We start from the raw sequence: 13,224 nt of genomic DNA on the forward strand, positions 1-13,224 counted from the left end.
CCAGCTCAGTGCCACCCTCGCCCGGCAGCACAGTCCTCCCAGGCCCACAGCCCCATTTCCTTGGCATTAATCTCAGCCTCTTCCTGCTTCAGGGGGCGGGAACTTTGCCAGGAAGCTGGAGGATGAACCACAAGCCAAGTAATGGGACAGTATGTCAGAAAAGGAGGGCTGAGGTCAGGACTGGCCCCAAGGCTGACAGCATCCTGACAGGACAGCAGGCCCAGGTTCATGGAGAAGGGTACACAGTGACAACTCCTGATGCACACAGGAATCATGACTTTATCGTAACAATCACAAATGATGGGGTAGTACACATGAAAAAGGGGAGCCCTCTTATCACCAGAGGGCTGCAGGCCATTGCCCAGAGTGGCGGGCAGCACAGGGAGGCACTCACTGCATGGCCCCGCCAGCTGTCAGGTCGCCTCTCAATGGGTGGTGCAGTGCATGGTATTCTGAGGACGCAGGTCCTGAGGGTCTTGCTCTTCATCCTTCACGGTGAGGACATGGTCCTCATGTGAGCGGCACAGGGGTGCCTGCAGCAGGATCCCTGATGCCCCTATGCCCTGCTGAGCACAGGTGCCCCACAGTGCTCAGCAGGAATGCCGGGAGGGCTGAGGCCCAGCTGGTGCTGGGAAGCCGGCAGCCCCCACAAGCCAGCCCTCCCTCTGAGGGGCAGCCTGTGTCCTGGACTTGGGCTTCCCCCGGGGGTTGGGGGGTGCCCCACTTGCCCCAAGCAGCTCAGCCTGAACCCAAAACTGTGACCAGAAAATCACATGTATGTTTTAAAGGTTTCCTATGTCCTCTGTGTTCTCCTATAGAAGTGACTAGGGGTGTGTCAAGCACACACAAGACACTCTAACACCACCGAGTGTGCCCTCACATAGCTGAGATGGACCCGGACCATGGGCAGGCTGCAGCAAGAGCAGCCCAAGGATCCCGATTAAGAATTCCTAAGCCTAGCTGTGGAAGGAGACCGCACCCACCTTTAAACATGGGGCTTGTAGCTCAGCTCACACCCAATCAGGTAGTAAAGAGGACTCAGTAAAATACAAATAAGGCTAAAGCAGGAGGTAAAGAAATAGTCAAATCATGTATATCGCCTAAGAGCACAGGGGGAGGGACAATGATCAGGATATAAACCCAGACATTCGAGCAGGCAGCGGCAGCCCGCTTTGGGTCCCCTCCCTTTGCATGGAAGCTCTGTTTTCACTCTATTAAATCTTGCAATTAAATTAAAAAAAAAAAAAAGGCAGCCCAAAGATCTGGATTCCTGGAGGAAGCCACATGGAGGGCCTTCTCTAAGATGGCCAATGCCCCCAGACAGCCTGCTCCACTGCTTCTGTCCCAGTTCTGTCCAAGTGTGAGATTTCATTATTAAGGGACTGGGCAGCCACAGCAGTGCCCCCTACCCAAGGAGATCATGCTGTCCTGACCTGGCCACCAAGGAAGGACAGACCTGTTATCCATCACCTTTACTGGTTCCATTACAAATCTCTATGTAATAGGTTGGCTGAGATACAATTCACCCATTTAAAGCATGCCATTCAGTGGTTTCTGGTACTACATTCAGAGTTGTGCAGTATTATCAAAATCTATTTTAGAACATTTTTCTCTTCCTTTTTTTTATGAGATAGAGTCTCCCTCTGTCACTCAGGCTAGAGTGCAGTGGCATGATCTCAGGTCACTGCAACCTCCGCTTCCAGGTTCAAGCGATTCTCCTGCCTCAGCCTCTTGAGTAACTGGGACTACAGATGTGCACCACGACTCCTAATTTTTGTATTTTTAGTAGAGGCGGGGTTTCACTATACTGGCCAGACTGGTCTCAAACTCCTGACCTCAAGTGATCCGCCTGCCTAGGCCTCCCGAAGTGCTAGGATTACAGGCATGAGCCACCATGTACAGTCCAATTTTAGAATATTTTCATCATTCCAAATGAAAATTCCATTTCCCCCAACAGCATCCTTGGCCCTTGACAATCACTAACTTTCTATCTGTGGGAGGCTAAATAACAGTCCTTAAAGAAATCAGGTCCTATTTCCTGAAACCTGTAAATGTTACCTTATTTGGGAAAAGGTTCTTTACAGGTGTGATGAAGTTAAAGATCTTGAAATGGAGGGTTATCCTGGGTTATATGTGGCCCCTAAATGCAATTGCATGTATCCTCCTAAGAGGGAGGCAGAAATTCACACACAGAGGAAAAGGCAATGTGAAGATGGAACATAAGGAGAATTTATTTACTCTGTGATGTTGGCCCTGAAGACAGGAGTGATACAGCCACAAGCCAAGGAGTACGAGCAGTCACCAGAAGCTGAAAGATGTGAGGAACAGGTTCCTCTCCTGTAGCCTTCCTGTTGCCACTGTGATTTTTTTGCCCATGGTACTGACTTTGAACTTCTGGTCTTGGAAATTGTGAGAGATTAAATTTCTGTTCTTTTAAGCCACTAAGTTTGTAGTAACTTGTTATAGCAGCCACAGGAAACACGAATTTTGTTACCAGGAGTGGGGTGCCTAAAAATGTGGCAGTGACTTTGGAACTGGATAATGAAGGAGCGATGGTAGACTTGTGAGAAGCATGACAGAAAAGGCCTAGGTTGCCTTCCAACACACTGTTGATAGAAATGTGGATGTTAAAGACTCTGTCACCCAGACTCTGCCTTAAAGGAAACGAGGAACTTCATACAGAAAGTCTGTGTTCTCTTCAAGAACACACACATTATCATAAACTGAATGCTGAGACACATGGACATTAAAGGTGATGCTAAGGGCACAGAGGAAACAAGGAACATGTTATTGGACACTAGACCAAAGATGATCTTTGTTATATAATGGCAAAAATTTAGTTGGATTGTGTCCTATAGCTGTGTGGAAGGCAGAATCATAAGTAATGAGCTTGCACATTCAGCTCAGCAGACTTCCAATCAAAGCATTCACGACTCAGCTTGGTTTCTTTTTCCTGCTTACAGTAAATGCAAGAGGAAAGAGAATAGAGGGTATAATAAAAAATATAAAGAATTTAAAAGTACAAAAAAATAGATAAACTGAGGGAAGAATTGTTATGCCAAAGGAACCTAGACTTGATTATTTGGGAAATTCTCAGACTACTTAGATTGGAAAAAACCAAAATCCTAAAACTAGGAGATTCACTGTTAGGAAAGTGTGTTCTGTAGAGGAATGCCAAGTGTGTGGCATGTCTTGCAAATTTCCCTAGTGACAAAGAGATTACACATGAGACTCCTGAATCCCCTCAATCATCTCACAGAAGTGAGGAAGAGAGACAGAATTATCCAGGAAAGATCTGTGGAGAAACCTCATCTGATGCCATGAATTCCATCACATACGGAGAAGTTCCACAAGGATTTTAGAATGTTCTCCCAGCAGAAACACTGCCAGCTTGGACCAGAAAGTTTAGAGACTAGACAAAATCAAAGAACTCCCAAAACTAGAGAGGCAGGAAATAGGCTGATAGAACTACTCAACCTCAAACATGTGCTACCCTTTAAGAAAAGAAAGATGACCATCAGGGCAGAGCCATGCACTCAGAGGCCAAAGCCATGGACACAGAGATAGATACGGAACACATGGCTCTCCTTATCGTTGCTGGATTTACTGTGCGCCACGCCAGCTTTCTTCTTGCCATCCTCGCTACAACACAAAAGGAGAGGTTTGCACACACCGCTGAGTCCAATGCTGCGGGACCTTGGCCAACAGGCCCTGCCCCGACTCCCTGTGATCAATAAATGAATAGTCACCCCAACCCGATTCCCTATAATCAATCAATGAGCAACCACCCCACCCAGACTCCCAGTCATCAATGAGCAACCACCCCATCCCGACTCCCTGTGATCAATCAACGAGCAACCACACCACTCCGTCTCCCTAGAACCCCCCACAGAGAGGTTCCAGAGCCTGTGACACTCTCCTTTCCCAGCCTCTCTGCCAGAGGGACTCACCCGCTATGGACTTACCCGGGGCTTGGCCTTCAGGAACACATGGCTCTCCGTATCATTGCTGGATTTACTGTGCGCCATGCCAGCTTTCCTCACGGCATCCTCGCTGCAACACAAAAGGAGAAGAGAGATTTGCACACACCACTGAGTCCAATACTGCGGGACCTTGGCCAACAGGCCCTGCAAAGCAGCTGTCCCTGGTGACAAGGTGCTGTCCCCACCCAGCACACCAGCCTGGCTGAGGTCCAGGAGAGCCATGAAAGAAGGGGCACTCAATAGAGAGCAATGACAGGCCACTGAGGCAGGGAGAAAGCGAGCAGGGTGATGAGAAAGAAGGGACAGGGAAGATGGTTGCCATGGAGCAAAGAAAAACCCCTGGCATGAGGAGGTGGGGGGCTAGCCCCTAGGGATGGCTCACAACCCATTCAAGTTGAAGGAAGTATGCATTAGATTACTGGGCAGCAGCTGGCCTTTAGTTCCTAGTTCCTGCTCTCTGAGTGGTCTGCACCAACTCTGCCAGCATGGTACGACCCAGATTCCTCCTCTGTAAAATGAAGGGGCCACATGAAGTCATCATTCAGTCCCTCCCAAGGCAAGGGTCTGTCCCTGTGTGGGACAATGCAGGTTTCATATGTGGGATCAAAGAGACAAGCCCCAACTTCAACAACTTCAAGCTGGGGACAAGAGGAGAAAGACCACAGAAATGTGAACAGTATCTTTAAAAACATTTACCAACAATTCCGCACTAAGAGATGGAATCCTGTGAAAGGTTTTCATCACACTGCTGCTCCGCAGGGAGAGCGAGCCATGTAGGTCAGTTAAGCTGGAGCTCCCTTGATTGCAGCACACGCTGCCCCCAGCATTCACACAGGCAAGACAGGAACAGGTGTGTATCTTTTAGGAAGGCCTGGCCTGTGGCTCCTGCGGACTGGTTGCCTGGTCTGCTCACGCCTGCCTTCTTCCCAGTAGGCAGGGTCTCTTTCCTGCCTGGCCTCCCTGCAATAGCTTTGAGGTGATGGGATGACCATGGTGGTGCAAGACCATGAGTGCACCTCACCTTTGGGCTCAGTGATGATGTGACGGACTCCAAGTCTCTGGCAGACATAATGGAAGGCTTGATTCCCAGGGTTACACCACTGTATGATAGATTCATTCGAGCACGTCCATAACATGTTGTTCACTGAGTCCTAACACGTGCCTGCAAAAACAGCATATTTTATTCAATTGTGATGCCACTAGCTACCTGTACACACATTGCACACAAGCACTGCTCAAAGATACAAGGGCTGTTTAATGTTGAAAACCCACATCCCTACTCCCACAGATTTACATGGCAAAGCCCTAGGCTGGGACTTGGAAAAAGCCAGGATTTAATTTTTAATGTGGTTTAACTCCTATGTGAGAAGGAGTTAAGTCTCACAGAAATAGATAGTAATTGATTTATGTGTGACCTAATTCCAAAAAGGATATAAGGAATTTACATTAAAAATCCAGGTAAGGCCAGGCGCATTGGCTCACGCCTGTAATCCCAGCACTTTGGGAGGCTGAGGCAGGCAGATCATGAGGTCAGGAGATTGACACCATCCTGGCTAACATGGTGAAACTTTGTCTCTACTAAAAATATAAAAAATTAGCTGGGTGAGCTGGCAGGTACCTGTAGTCCCAGCCACTAGGGAGGCTGAGGCAGGAGAATGGCATGAACCCGGGAGGCGGAGCTTGCAGTGAGCCGAGATTGTGCCACTGCACTCCAGCCTAGGTGACAGAGGGAGACTCCATCTCAAAAAAAAAAAAAAAAAAAAAAAAATCCAGATAAAAGAAGACCAATTAACATTAATACACAACAAAAAGCCCTAGTAACTGAGCCCAACACTTAGACATAAGCTTCCTACCAGCCAGGGCAAATAGAAAATCCAATGTATTACATAGTGTTCCCTTTCTCAGAATAACAAATGTACCAGTTCCTTACAGGAAATAAACCTTTTTATGGTATAAACCTTGATAATTTGTTACAGGCGCCATCACACAACCTAATGAACAGTATCTTCAACTGCAGTTTATTCAGAGTGATTTCGCATATGGAAATTTCTTATACTGGGTCCCAAACTTAAATAGTACAAAAAATTCTTTCTGGCTGGGTGCGATGGCTCATGCCTGTAATCCCTGCACTTTGGGAGGTGAAGGCAAGAGCACTGCTTGAACCCAGGAGTTTGAGACCAGGCTGGGGGACATAGTGGGACCTTGGCCCTATACAAAATAAACAAAATTAACTGGGCATGTTGGTGCGTGCCTACAGTTCGAACTACTCAGGTGGCTGAGCGGGGAGCCCCGGAGGTGGAGGCTGCTGTGAGCCAAGATCACGCCACTTCACTCCAGCCTAGGTGACAGGACAGATTCTGTCTTAAAACAGAACAAAACAAAATTTCTTTCTTTTCAAGGAAACTAGAATGCCATAGAGAATTGGCAAGATATTTCAGGAAAAATTTGCTAAAATTTTCAATTTTCCAAAGAAACGTGTTTATTTCTTATGCAATCCTGGTACAAGAACACTAAGGCCCAGTGAGCTCTCAGCAGCAATGAGGTCTACATGACTTGTAAACTGACCATCCAAAATATGATACACCAAGCCAGAGGCTAGGACTTTGGAAACAAATATTAAGCTGTTTAATGAGTTTGGAGATTATTTTCAAAGTTTTTAAGTTTTAGGCTCTTTACAAGATTTTCCTAACAATCACACCCTTTTGTTGTTGTTGCGTATTAGTGGTAATTAGTGGTAAAGAGATGGAAAATATACGCATAAGACCACAGAAAGAAAACTGTCACCACACATCTTCCTAAATTTAACACTGAACCAGAGTTTTCAAAGTGTTTCCAAAATGGCAACTTTTGCATGAAGGCTTTTCCCGATATACATGAATTATCAAAAGGGTAACTGCAAGAGGGGTTACGATCATTAACATCACAAGGTAAAAATGTTTGTAAGAAACACTTTGTAGTTTGTCAGTGCTCAATAAGGTTTGGTATACATGCAAACATAGCTCAGCTGCAATCCTTCCAAATACTAGCTCTAAAACCAGAAGACACCTTGGCCTTTTCCCTTACCACAGGACAGTGCAGCAATAGCATGGACTTCAGGCTCCAGAGGTTGAATTCCGGCTCTAACACTTTTGGGTGGCCCTGGGAAAGTCATGGAGTATCTGTTTTCTCATTTGTAGAGTGGAAATAATAAAAGTACATACCTACCTTATACAGTTATTGTGAAGACTACATGAGTTAAATGTGTCAATAATTAACGATCCACACCAGCATGCATACACACACACACACACACACACACACACACACACACACACACACACGTTTTGATCATTGATCTTATTCCATTTGCCACTTTCAAACATAACTTTAGCACTGTGTCTCTTGAGTTTGTTTCTCCCGAGTAGCTGGGACTACAGGCGAGCCACCACGCCTGGGTAATTTTTGTATTTTTAGTAGAGATGCTTTTGTCCTGTTGACCAGGCTGGTATCAAACTCTTGACCTCAGGTGATCCAGCCACCTCGGCCTCCCAAAGTGCTGGGATTATAGGAGTGAGCCACTGAGCCCGGCCTGAGGAACATTTTTTTCTATACATTATTCCGTTTAACTATGTGCCCATTCCGAAACCAAAAATACACTGCTTTAATTACTATAGTGTGTCTCCTTATAAAAATATATGTACATTTAAAAATAAGTCAGTATTTTAGGCTTTGCAAGCCGTAAGGATGCTGCTGCAACTACTCAACTCCACTGTTACATACATAAAGCTGCCACAGACAACACATAAACAAATGGACACGCCAATGTTACAATAAAATTTTACTTCCAAAATAGGCTGAAATTGGCCAGAGAGGGATGGTTTGCTGACTCCTGCTTTAGACTAATCTAATAAAGGTAAAAAAGAGTGACACACAATTGAAGCATGTAAAGAAGAGGACCTAATCTTACGGAGACTCTTCTATGTGCTAGACCTTTTGCAAGACCCTTTGTCTACAAAATGCATCCGATCTTTTTAACAACTCCAGTAGATAAGCATCATTATGAACATTTTACAAAAATTAAGAATTCCAAGAGGAAAAATAACTTATCTAGGTCATACAGTTAAGGAGCCAGGCTTTAAATCCAGGAGGTCTTTCTCCTCCAAATCTCCATGATCAACATTTATGTTTTTATCAATTCTTCCCTTATAGCCACAAAATACCTCCCTATCCCTTTTTGGAACGAGGTATAAACATTTGTGCATATGACATAATGTTGATTTCAATTCCACACACATTTACCTGGTACATAGTATGTGCCAGGCAGGCATTGTGAAATGTGCTGGAGATTCAAAATTGTAGAGACCATCTCTTTCTACGAGTTGTCAAAACTGTAGCTTGTTAATGTCAGGCTCTGAATTTCAAAGTATGTCATGTTCTTTTTTATTTTGCTAGAACCGCTAATGGTGCTCTCCACCATATTAACTATGTGTCTTCCGTGGCCCCTTCTGCCCTTTGTAAACAACCACAGGTGTGGATTTTGTTTTGTCTGTGTGCAAGGCTTGCTGCTGAGTAGTTTCCCTATTAGACTGCTGCCCACAGCACCAGCTGTTGTTACAAACTGCCGATTCCCAGCCACACAGCTTTTCGTTTCCCGTTTCTTCAGATGGTATAACTCACTGTGTCCTTGAAGCCTGTATCCATATGTTTGGGTCAAAATACCTTCTCATCCTCACTGGACCAACATAATACCAAGAATGCTATTTCTCTAAGTGTTTTTCAGACAGGTTTAAGAGTAAAGACGTGAATATACATGCCGCTTGAGTCCAATTTTTAAAATATCTGCTTCTCTCCGGCATTGTCCTGTGTTACTTAGAGTTTAACCAATAAAAATCTCCTATATTTCTTATCTAGTTATTAAAATTATATCTCCAAGTTAAAAACCAAAAAAAAAAAACAAAAAAATGTTTCTATACATTTTTTTCTATATTGTGTGCTTAATAGTTTGTATGTGTCCTAAAACAGGTGTTTTACATGCTTATTTTAATAGCTTTGAAATTCTATCATAGTGAGTAGAGTTCTTGCTGTCATCCGACAATAATGTGTGAAAATACTTTATTTTCTAAAACTTTGTTGAACTGATTATTATCTCGACTAATTTTACAGGATGAGAGTTTTCAAAACTATACTATTATGTCAACCACAAAAATTATATTTTTAAATCTTCCTACCTTATATTGATAATTGGTAGTATTTGTAATCAGAGCTATTGCACACTTTTTTTTTTTTTTTTTGGAGACAGTCTCACTTGGTCACCTAGGCTGGAGTGCAACAGTGCGATCTCAGCCCACTGCAACCTCTGCTTCCTGGATTCAAGTGATTCTCCTGCCTCAGTCTCCCAAGTAGCGGGTATTACAGGCACCCAAGTAATTTTTGTATTTTTGTAGAGATGAGGTTTCACCATGTTGGCCAGGCTGGTCTTGAACTCCTGACCTCAGGTGATTCACCCGCCTTGGCCTCCTAAAGTGCTGGGACTACAGGCATGAGCCACCACGCCCGGCCACAAACAACTGTTTAACAAAGTAAGTTTAAAATAACAGGAAAGCCTTAAATTTCAGAATTTGAGATAAATCAAGGAATGAGCCACAAGTAAAAATCACTTACTTTTCAAAGATCACAAACCATCTGTTCCACCAAAAGGACAGCAAGTGGCAAAGCTGCCTGATCCCCCTGGAGGAGGCACCAGCATCACCAAGTTGGTGCCATAGGTATGCGCCTTCTGCAGCACTTTTAGAGAGGCAGCCCACAGTCAGTATTTGCTGCAGAAAGGAATGAAAACGCTAAGTCCAAATATTTGACACAGAAATTAATTTGATTACCAAAACAGATTTGGGTATAATGAGGGGGCCCCAAACCGAAACTAATATAAATCCAGATTAGGAAAACAGAGCAAGAAGTAATAGATAAGGAAAAAAAAATAATCATCTTCTGACTCCATAGCCTGACCCCAATTATATGGCCTATTATTATATGGCCTCCTATGATATGATCTGAACATTTCTTGAAGGTGTTCCCAATCCTCAATATGCCCTCATGCCTCTCTACAAATTATTCCAAAAAAATTATCACATGGACTAAATCTCAAAATAAGAGATTCTTCTTCTATTTGTGTTTCCCCTAAAAAACCGATATAGGTTGAATACACTTATCTGAAATGCTTGGGATCAGAAGTGTTTGGATTTCAGATTTTTTCAGATTTTGAAATATTTGCATTACACTTAAGAGTTGAGCATTCCTTGGCCAGGTACAGTGGCTCATGCTTGTAATCCCAGCACTTTGGGAGGCCGAGGCGGGCGGATCACAAAGTCAGGAGATTGAGACCATCCTGGCTAACACAGTGAAACCCCGTCTCTCCTAAAAATACAAAAAATTACCCAGGCGTGGTGGTGGGCATCTGTAGTCCCAGCTACTCGGGAGGCTGAGGCAGGAGAATGGCACGAACCTGGGAAGCGTAGCTTGCAGTGAGCCGAGATGGCGCCACTGCTCTCCAGGCTGGGCGACAGAGCAAGGCTCCATCACAAAAAAGAAGAGTTGAACATTCCTAATTGAAAAATCAAAAATCCACAATACTCCTATGAACATTTCCTTTATTTTTATTTATTTTTACTTATTACATCTGAGATTAGTGAAATTATTTCCTTTGAGCATCACGTCAGCACTCAAAACGTTTCAGATTTCAGAGCACTTTGGATTTTTTGCTTTGGGATGAACAACCTGTATTCCAATCAAGATTTTGGGCTTTTTTTTCCATTTTATACAGCACAAATTCTTGACAGGTTTGTGATACTACACTCATTAACAGCTTGCAACATAAAATCAGCCAAAAGTTTCACCCCAATGAAAGCTTTCAAATATTACATAACAGTTTTATACCTGTGTAACTTATTATAACCCTTTATATATATTTTATTTTTCTTTTATAAAGACTCAATGAAATAAACTATCATTAGGAAAATAATTATTGTTTCTAGTGAAGAGGTGCAAAATGTACTTTAATCTCCCTTACTGGCATATATAAAACATGGAGTGAGTTTATGGATTTTCCGTACACAAGCCTAGTGAGAACTGATGATGTCAACAGAAAATCAGAGTGGTTCACTTAGAAAGTTGTCAGGCTACAAAATATAACTTAATGGCTGGGCGCGGTGGCTCACACCTGTAATCCCAGCACTTTGGGAATCCGAGGTGGGCAGATCATGAGGTCAGGAGTTCGAGACCAGCCTGGCCAACATGGTGAAACCCCATCTCTACTAAAAATACAAAAATCAGCCGGCTGTGGTGGTGCATGCCTGTAATCCCAGCTACTCAGGAGGCTGAGGCAGGAGAATCACCTGAACCCAGGAGGCAGATGTTGCAGTGAGCTGAGATTGAGATCATGCCACTGCACTCCAGCCTGAGTGACAAAAGCAAGATTCCATCTTCAGAAGAAAAAAAGTAGCCTAGATAGATGAAAATTCATTTTTAAATGGTTTAGATTAGAAAAGTAAGTAAAAATGAATCTGTCTGGTATTTGTTTTGAATGCCTGTGCTTCTAAAAAGCTTCATTTTTTTAAGCTGCATGCCCCAAGATGTATATTCTTCATTCAGGACATAAATCCAAGAGGATAAATTTCCACTGGTAAGAAACCCAAAAAGGAGAATAACTGAAAAATTAGCAACTTTGTTAGCATAACATTTTTACCAAGATGTTTTTAACAGGCACACTCTTATTAACATAGTAATAGGTAGTAATTTATAAAGGAATAAAAACTTATAGACCTCCTGAATGTTCACCTAATTTTCAAAACTTTATTCAGTTTATAACTGGTGAATTTCAATGTAGTGACATCATGTTATTAATAAACAGAGAATGCATATAAAAGTACAATCCTCACTTGGGCCCTGGAGTTCGAGACCAGCCTGAGTAACAGAGGAAGAGCTCGTCTTTCAAAAAGAAAAAAAAAATACACTGAAATTAAATGTTTACAAACCAATTTCTACCAAGTTCTAAATATACCCTTGCCTTCTGAAGGCTTTTTTTTTTTTTATATTGCACACATTTTCAACAAGCATTCCTTTAGTATTTCCATTTTTTAGAGTAAGATTTAATTTTCTCCCATTGGACAAGCCCAGATCAAGCCTTTAACTTGTCATGACAATGTTTATTCAGGTAAAACAAACAAATTGTCCTCTAAAAAGTATTTTCTACAGTTCAAAGTATCCAATTATGCAAATTATAACCACTATTAACCATTTTATCATTTATATTTGATACAATAGAGGCCTATGAAAATAAAATACTGTTCTTAAATTCTAGTGTGGACTAATAAGTATTTCATTTGGTGTAAGTATTTAACTTCGTAGTCTCATAATGAATTAATCATAAATATTTTCCGTTTCTAGCATTTCCAACTATAAAAGTAAAGCATAAACTTACACTGAATTCATTAAATACATATTAATTCAGATGCATTTTTCTACATATGGCATCTTTTTCTAGCCTTGTCTTTTTACTACAGCTCATGGTTTGTTACAAATCCAGGTATTTTCGTATGTTATGTGTAAACTCTTATGGAATGATGATTTTTAATCTTTTGGGGGGGTCACAGATGACTTTGCACTCCAGCCTGGGTGACAGGGTCAAACTCCATCTCAAAAAAAAAAAAAAAAAAAAAAAAGGTACGCAACAGCATATATAGTTTGCTACCTTCTATTAAGGTAGAAATTAAGAACATATATAATGTGATTATATTTGCATGAAGAAACCCTGGAAGAATAAGTGAAAACAAATGTGGTTACCTGTGGGGGCAGAATATAGAATTCATCAACAGTGTGGGAATAACACTTCTCTGCATAAACCTTTGTACACTGTTTTGACTTTCACACTCTGTACATCTATTTTAAAACATTAAACTACAAAAATAATGGTAAATTCTAAAAACAAAGTATCTCCTATAGAAAGCTTTTACTTGCTTGGTCAAGACTGTATTTAGCAAAGATGATGCTGAGTATCAGGTTTCCACATTCACAAAGCATATGCAAAACAGGAAATCAACTAATTTATACTAACAGTGATGATGATAAAGTGTTTGTAGTTAAAAATGGGGCCGTTTTGCATTCTTATAGGTTCATGCAAATTTACGTCCATAGCTTGCAACGTGTATTGACTGGAATAAAAATCTGGACAATGACTGGAAGAAAAAAGACGGTCAAGTATGCATAGGTA

The 13,224-nt window shown here is 42.2% G+C and overlaps 1 long non-coding RNA gene across 2 annotated transcripts in view; it reads right to left on the minus strand.

The window, feature by feature from the left end:
- Positions 1–2,207: 2,207 nt before the first annotated feature.
- Positions 2,208–13,224, minus strand: part of LOC106994170 (uncharacterized) — a 38,916-nt gene continuing 27,899 nt past the window's right edge. Inside the window, exons 4-8 of one of the 2 annotated variants that reach the window (XR_013399678.1) lie at positions 9,624–9,799; positions 7,047–7,121; positions 5,005–5,145; positions 3,966–4,053; positions 2,208–3,724 (exon numbers count right to left, since the gene is read on the minus strand). This is a non-coding gene — a long non-coding RNA (uncharacterized LOC106994170). The remainder of the gene's footprint in view (positions 3,725–3,965; positions 4,054–5,004; positions 5,146–7,046; positions 7,122–9,623; positions 9,800–13,224) is intronic. The other variant, XR_013399680.1, reaches the window with a different exon arrangement.

Source organism: Macaca mulatta, chromosome 10 (assembly GCF_049350105.2).
Source record: "Macaca mulatta isolate MMU2019108-1 chromosome 10, T2T-MMU8v2.0, whole genome shotgun sequence".
Lineage (NCBI taxonomy): Eukaryota > Metazoa > Chordata > Mammalia > Primates > Cercopithecidae > Macaca > Macaca mulatta.